Source organism: Setaria viridis, chromosome 4, assembly GCF_005286985.2.
Source record: "Setaria viridis chromosome 4, Setaria_viridis_v4.0, whole genome shotgun sequence".
In the NCBI taxonomy this organism is placed as follows: domain Eukaryota; kingdom Viridiplantae; phylum Streptophyta; class Magnoliopsida; order Poales; family Poaceae; genus Setaria; species Setaria viridis.
Genome location: NC_048266.2, coordinates 19589884 through 19598389, shown reverse-complemented (window position 1 = coordinate 19598389; position 8506 = coordinate 19589884). Strand labels below are relative to the sequence as shown.

Genomic DNA, 8506 nt, shown 5'->3' with positions numbered 1-8506 from the left:
TTTCTTCCATTGTGTTTTAATCAGTTGGTGTTTATGCGGACTACTTGATACTAGAACACAACCAATTTTGAACTCAACTTTTTAGCCGCATATCTTTACTTTCTACAAAGTTAAGGGCATCTGAGGTAATGCAATGCAGTTACCTGCTTGCATTTCTCTAAAAGCTGTATATGCGTTTCATGATAGATCATTGAAATTTCCAAATGCAGAAATACAATTTTTTTTTGTTTCAAAGTAATTTTTATGTCAATATTGGATCGTAAAACCACTAATGGAGAATTCGAACATGATCAGGCACATCGAATTTTATAGATTTACCTGAACTCATAAGCTGATTTTCTATATTCTCTTTGGATCAGCGGGATATTGGATGCAAGTTAAAGGGAGCTATTAACCATAAACAATGCATGTCTTTAGGTAACTGTCCGATTTCTTGTTGCATGTTTGCAGCGCTACCATGGAACATGTTATTTTGTCATTTAAAACTCACTGAAATATTCCTGTGAAATATGTGAGCTTAGGTGGGTAAAAGCAAGAGAGTAGTCCCAGATGAGCTAATCACTGTCCTATGCTCATAAATCATTTTAGCTAAATAGTGCAGCTTCTAAACAAGGCTCAATATCAAAGCAACAGAAGGTGTCAGTTCTTTTTTAGCTGCAAGAAAACTTCTTCAAATGTGGCAGTCAACTAAAAACAAATAGGAAAGTTTTGGCCAGGCATACAGAACCACAGAAGGCGTGCTTTACTGTTACCCAAAATAGTTTTAACATCCAATTGTACTGCAAGAAAATCAGTGTTCTTCATGGGATGTTTATATCACGCAGGGTTTAGATTTAATGCTATTTGCAGTGCTTCTAATAGTTCTGCTTGTTTAGAACATGAATGATATTCAAAATGTTTGTGACATCTGAATATTTAAACTTTTATCATACAGCCAAAACTCTGAACATTTAAAAGGCTACTTCATGTGTCCACTTAATGCAGGATTGGATTGTGATTAGCATGTCCACAACTAATATATCTGGTTCTATGAAAAATAGTGGACATGGCCTTTGATGTAGAAGATAAATTGACTCTGATGCCAGAGGATATAAGCATCTAAGCAACCGAGTCCACTGGAATGAAGAGAGAGTAGTTGCAGAAGGTGAGTTTTGATTTCGTTGGATTTCAATCTGTTAATTTTTAGCAATTATACTGCTTAAGAATTAGTATTTCATACGAAAGAAATTTTTTTCCTATGAGATTAATGATGAGCTATTTCAGAATGATTTTTAGACTTTTCTACAGCCATTGACAGTGATACTGTGAGAACTACAAAATGCTACGAAATCATGAATTATCATAAATGTCCACTTAGCCTTTGAAAAGTGAAAATAAATAGTTACCTGAGTGTAACTAGAGTTCAAACATTTGCCAGCGGACAGTTTCAGTTAACTAAGTGTTCACTTAATCAAATTGAAAAATTGAAATGTTTGCTTACCCAGTTTTGTGAAAACTCTATATAAATACTAGCATGCATGTCAGGCCAACAAGAACTCAAAAAAAATAAAACTAAATGTACCTAGACCAAATGTATATTTCTCCATAGTAGTACTTTAAATCTCTTCATAAGAAACTATGTAGTTTGTTTCGGATCATATTGTCAACACTCTCGATGACAAAGTGACTGAAATGTGGAAACAACCATAGTTCAACAATATAGAAATGGAAGTTCGATATCCTCACAAGGAAAATGAAATGATACAGCAACGTGGTAAGCATAGACCACATTGATGGAACTGATATGGCATGCTAAACATACATGTTCTTGCAGGAAGTTTGACCTAGATGATTATGGAGGAAAGTCCTCTCTTGTCTAGATGGAATTGCCTTCTCTTCCATCCTGATCTGTTGGTATCCTGAGGTCCATTTTTGAGGCCAATTGGTAAGTTGGTGAGCTCATCTGTGCCACTCTATACAAGAATATAGTCGGAGTGAACTGTGAAATACTAATTTCAGTGTTATCTGATTTTGTCCAGGCGGCTCCAATTTCTGGTATTAGCTTATGGAAGATAAGAAACAAATAGTAGTAATCACTACTAAGAATGTTCTGTAGACACAATGAGGAAAAACCATCTGATGTAAATACGCTATCCACGAGCGAGGAGGGGAAAAGGAGAGGAACAGTTTGCCTGCTTGGTATCCACGAGCTCTCGTGAATACTGATTCTTCAATTAAAAATGATTTTTTATGGTAAGTCTACTACATTTGCATCAAGTTGCTCATTAATGTTTTCTTCTCTAGAAGCATCCCAACGATGTTTTGTCTAAACTGATTATGCCATACTATCTATCTAATATGTTTTTATTGGTCCCCTATCTATTTGTACTACTTTTTACACGACAAACCATATAATCGTCCAACACTACGCGCGCAAGGGCACGCGCCAAATACTAGTTTCTGTGGTTTGGCTGTATGGCAGTGTAGGTCCTGAATACTAAGTGGTAATATGTGATTCTGTTTGATCCATGACAAATTGAATCTATACCTAATATTAAAGTGCGGTTGTTTCTTCCAACCTGAGAAATTAAGTTGAGAAGTGCCTTAGTCTATTTGTGATGAGTGATTGACAAAATGATTTGAGACTTTACCAGTTGAGTTCGTATTTCATATGTGCATGATTATGCTAATAGCTAACCGGATGTGTTGCATTGTGTGAGTTATGTTGCGGTGTTTGTATAAAACATATCTTGTGTGTTGTGTCTCTTGGCTTGTGATGTGCAGGTGTAGGATGTGACATGGCGGTTGATGGCATGAGGTGAAGGTCAAGTGTGAAAAGTTCATGCTGATGTAATAGGGCTGTGAAGGGTGGACACCAGTAGGCTTGGACTGAGAGATCCGAGGAGTCCGGGCGGAGTCATGGGCGATCCACATGGTGCACGGAAGAGCAAGAGTACACGAACAGTGATGGAGACGGCGTCGGTCGAGTCAAGTAAGACGGTGGCAAGTCAAGTAGGCGGTCCGGGAGCCAGGAGCGAAAGACTTAGAGGCGTCAAAGACTTGGCGGAGGCTGGACACGCGTCGACATCGGTGAGTCCGCCTTGCGGGGCGTGCAAGAGGGTTTGACCAGTTTGACCTCAAAACCGGGGGTGAGTCACACTAGCAGGGTGTGCAGAGGGTTTGACAGGTTTGACCTCAAAATTGGGGGTGAGTCACGCTAGGTGGGTGTGTAGAGGGTTTGGGTGGTTTGGGCCTCAAAACCACCGCGCAGGCAGGTTTGCCGGTTTGGACCTCAAAACCGGGGGCGAGTTCGGTGCGGCCGGACAGCGTCGAGTTGAAGGACACGTGGCACCATTGTGAAGCTTGCGTCGAGGTGAAGCTAAGTCGTGAAGGCGCTGGGTCCGTCCGATGAATGAAGAAAAAGTTGGACGACTTTACCCCTGGGGTATTTAGTTTGTGTGCTTAATGTAAGGGTATTTTGGACATTTGCCAAACGCCTATATATGTATAGGAGGGCTGTTTGGGGCAGCCATCCCTTTGGTTGTTTTGGTGGGGTTTGGCTCATTTATTTTGTGAGAGCCTTTGTTAGAGGGAAAGAGGGAGAGAGGAGGGATCTTTGTGTTGATCTTTTTGCCGTCCTAGCTTGGATTGTGCTTAGGAGTGGCTTGTAACCGGACATGGTGAGTAATATAAGAATCAATTTTGTGCTCAATTGCTTCTCCTTCTCAAGATCTGAAATTTATCTTTTTCCCTATTTTCGGAGCATTTTTGGGTGAATTTTTGGATCTCACGATTGGCGGTGTTTTGGGGTGTTTTTATTGGGGAAAATCAGTGCTAGGACATGTGCAAGAATATCTAGGATGATCCCTAGCAAATCCATGCACGAGCACCTCGGATTTTGAGATTTCCAAAAAATCCCCTTCTTGTGCCCTTCTCCAAATTCATGGAATCTTGTGATCAATTCATGAGCTTTTCGACTTAAAACTTTGGAAACACCTATGGAATGTTGTGAGGCTATGGTTCAAATTTTGTGATTTTTGGAGGTCATTTGGTAGAGTCTCGGATTTTTCTTCTCTCCTCATGAAGGTTGAAATCTCGGATTCTGAAATATTTTAGAAGTAATTCCGGAAATTTCCGAACCTCCAGAAGTTTCCAAAGGTTTCTCCAAAAATCTCCAAAAGTTCGGAATTTTTCGAAGGTTTGGTTGGATTTTTCCGCACAGTGTTGTTGTTTTTCAAAGTTCTTCTTTCGGTACTCATTTGGACTCTTTCTTGCTTCGACTATTCTCAAATTAGGTTCCTAGCATCATTTCTAGGTCCATTAGCTTATGCATAGCTAAGTGGACTTGATTTTGCTAGAAGAGAGTATTGGGGGAGTTTAGCCAAAATTCTTGAAGAAAATTTGAATTGGCTCCCATTCACCCCCCCCTCTGGTTGCCTTTCCGGTCCTTCAATTGGTATCAGAGCTTGGTTAAGGATCATACCACCTTAATTGGCTTTGTGATCCACGGGGCAACAAGGTAAAGGGTGATTTTCTTGCGGATTTGGTTTTCGAGAGTTGAGCTTACTTTTGGCTAATCCTAACCGGTGCTTTGAGTTATGGCACCAAGCTCTTCTTCTTGTGTTTCAATGTCCTCAGGTAGAAGGAGTTCAGAGATTGAGTTAGAATCAGAAGTCGAGGCGGTGATGGATCTTCTCGAGAACTACCAGGATGGTGATCTCATGAAGGGCGAGTTCTACCGCAGGCTAACAGACATGAGCCAAGGTACGCTTGCCAAATGCATCATGATTTTATGCAATCGTGTTGATGATTGTGAAGATGAAAATGAGAGAAACATAGAGCTTTGTGATGCTTTGCATAGGAAGAATGAGAAGATGGAATATTCTCTTGCTAGGTTGAAATGTGGAATTGCTCATTGGAAGTCACATGCTTTAAATTCTTGCAATTCTTGTGATGCCTTGCTTAGAAAGAATGATGAATTGAACTCTTCTCTTGATTGCTTGGAATCTAAAATGACTTGTTGAAATTCAATGCCTCTATGCCATGCAATTCTTGTGTAGCTTTAAATAATGATCTTCATAAGGCTAGAGATGAAATTTCTTTGTTGAAGTTGAATGCTTCTTTATCATGTGTTTCATGTGAGTCTTTGCCTTCTGAAATTAATGAATTAAAATTGACTCACACCACATGTGTTGAACAACTTGACCATGCTAGGGCTGAAATTTATGAAATGAAGTCTATGCCTTATAGCATGTGCTCTTTGGTTCTTGATGATGATGCTTGCCTTACTTCTTGTGATAATCATGATGCTTTGTTTGATGTGAATGATGATGTTTCTTCATGTGGTCTTATTTGCACATCATGCATTGAATTGGAAAATGAAGTTTTGACTTTAAAGCAAATGTGCAATGATATGAGCGCCCAATTGGTTGAGCACAATGAGATGAGTGCCAACCTTGAGAAAGAAAATGAACTCTTGCGTACCACATATGCTAAGTGTATTGAAAAGGAGATGGATAATTTGAGAAATGCTCCATGTGGTACTTGTGATCGCCTCAAATTTGAAAATGAGGTTTTGGCCACAAGATGCAAGAGTCTTTGTGCTAAGTCTTTTGATTCTCGCAATTTTTGTCACTCTGATGTTGGTGTTTCCAAAATTGCTTCTTCTCAATCAGAGTTGGCTTTTTGTGTTGAGTGTAAGTCTTTGGACGATATCACTTGTGCTAGTGCTTTGGATAGCTCTTCTATAGCTACTCCTAAGCTTGTTGCTTCTTCCGGTATTACCCAAGACAATTCAAGTGGCAAGGGTGCTTCTCACTTTTTTGGAACTCATACTCCTAAACCAAAGTTCCATTGCACCTTTTGCAAGAAAGATGGGCATACCGTTGAGTTTTGCTTTCGCCGTGTCAAGCATGAGCGACGTGTGCATGCCAAAACTTTTAGGAAGCCACATAGCCTTTTCCATGGCACGTGTGAACCTAATGTGGGTACCAAGTCAAATGGTGTTGTTGATGCTACTTGCTCTAAGTTCCAAGGGATCTCTCACTTGAATGAGAATGGTGATTTGTCCTCTTGGACTATGCCTCAAAATAGGCCTTTGTATCATTGCTCTTATTGTGAGAAAGATGGACATCAAGAGAGTTTTTGTTATCATCGTGCAAGACAAATACGGCGAACTCATGCTTCTATGCCTTTGATTGTTCATAGCCCTACTCACGGGTTGAACACTTGTGAGCCTAGTAAGAAGCCACATTTCATTGATGGGATTTATAAATCTTTTTCTAGTGAGTTAGGTCATGCTTGAGGACATGCTTCCAGTTTTTCTTATGTTGGTCCACGACATGATTCTCATGGTGCTTGTGTTGGTTCTTCTCTTAAGACCTTGGGGCATCATTGCCTTTTTGCTAGTGGTAGCACTGGTTCTTCTTCTCGAGTTGTTCCTTTGAGGCATGGTTCCAAGGGTGTTTCAAAATCATCTCATTTGAACCAGCATTTACATCATGCTAACCCACATGATAAGTTGAGTGCATCTTTTACCCGTGTGACTAAGTTTTGGATTCCCAAATATATGCTTGCTAACCCTTTGGGATCCAAGACTCAGTCTTCTTTGTCCCCTCATGTGTAAGTACGGGGATGCGGGTGGAGAACATGAGCTCAAAGTGACTTGATCTTTTGCTTGAGGTGATCAAGACTTGATGGTTCTCCACACCGTTTGGATGGCCCTTGAGAGGCCTTTGTACACTTGTATAGTGAGTTTTCCCTTCCACACTCTTGTGCTCACTTGTATACTATTTGCATGTTTTATCCTTGTATCATGCTGTGAATATACAATGGTAGGCTAGCCACCTTTTCATGTTAGCATGTGTGATCTTCATGTATATCTTATCATACTAGCTTTGTAATATATCATGGTGGATGATCCACATGAACATCATGCCATGCTTTAGCTTAGTTTTTGTATTGGGTATGGCATATTGTTCATTTAGTATCATTTTAGCTTAGTATCTTTGTATAATCCTTTGCACCTTGTTGACATGTTTGCTTGCCTAATCTTTTATTCATAAATGTAGAATCATGTTGCAATGCTTTAATTCGTCTCATTGGTATCATCGTTGCATTGTGTGACATGAATTGAGCTTTATCTTGCTTTTGGGCTTGCTTTATCTTTGGGTTGCATTTTCTCTTCTTTTTGATTGGAGTTAGAGCTTTTCTTTTGCTCCTTCTTTTTCTAGCTTTTCTTTGCTAGGTGTTTTTGGTTGAGGGGAAGTTCGGCTTCATTCGAGGGGGAGTTTGGACCAAGGACTTGCTTTGGTTTTTGATATTTGCTTTTGATCTTTTAATTTGTATCACATTTGATCTTTCAATTGGATTTCATTTTATTCAAGTGATATCAATTTTTGATCCTTCGATTGGTATCTTTTCTATGGTACTCAATTGGGATCCTTGGCGGTTCTTCTTTTGCCACGGAGCTTTTCCTAGATTGGTTTGACCCCTCATGAGCTTTCTTGATTTTGAGCCGAGCCCCATCTCTTTTAGCATTGCATTGCATTTGTATCATATTGCACCTTGTACACTTTACACTAGATGAGCTTCTCCTATATATCCTTAGCATTTCCTTATGCTATTTGTGAACTAGTGCATTGGTTGGTGATTGTGTAGCAATGTGCACCATATGCTCTTAATGATATTATCATGTAACCATGTTGAGCTAAATGCTTTTATGAATCATATGTTAATCTTGAATAATGAATTCTGAAATGCTTATCACCCATGACTAGCTACCTGTTTATGCATTGCTCTTGCTTGAATGCTAGTTCCATGTTTAGCTTTTACTTGGAACTCATATTCTTTTCAATTAGATCAAAGATCTAGGTATCATTGCAAATGTTTAGCCCATGATGCATTCCTTGGGGAAGCATGGCTTCTTTGTGCCGCAAAGGCACTTCATGTAACTTGTTTATTGTGAATGATGAAAAATGATGATAAGAAAAATTCAGTAATTCACCAAGTTATTGTGTTTAATGTTGATACCCTTGCTTGCTTAGTTGTTACATGATGTCTACCAAAAGAAGTAGGCACATGGTTTCAACAAGCCTTGACATGACTTGTGATTCATATGTGGCTGTTTGCAATGATATCTTGTTGAGAATGTATCTTCCTTGTATGAGCTCTGATGACCTAGTTTAATTCTTGCTTGAGTGATTCATGACAAGGTGCTTGCTCATGTGGTGATACTTTTATAAACTGCAAAATTTGTCAACTTGCTTCGTCTTTTTCTTCTATCATAATATCCTCTTGATGGCGATGCAATTGCTCTTTATGATCTACCTGCTTGTACATTATCTGACCTGTAGCCTTTGCAATTGCTTTGTGATATATTTGAGAAGCTTGGTAGGTTGTACATCCATGGCATGCATTTGTGCTCCCATGTGTATCTTATGTTTGCATTTAAGGGGGAGTCTTGCATTTAATGGGGAGTTTTGCATTTGAGGGGGAGCATGCATTCTTCTGCTCTTGTGCATGCTTT

General features: G+C 39.5%; 1 long non-coding RNA gene across 1 annotated transcript; it reads left to right on the top strand.

Moving 5' to 3' along the window:
- Positions 1-319: 319 nt before the first annotated feature.
- Positions 320-3983, top strand: LOC117853833 (uncharacterized). The gene is made up of 3 exons (XR_011897943.1): positions 320-1144; positions 1814-1924; positions 2019-3983. It is a non-coding gene; the product is annotated as an uncharacterized lncRNA (long non-coding RNA).
- Positions 3984-8506: the final 4523 nt, after the last annotated feature.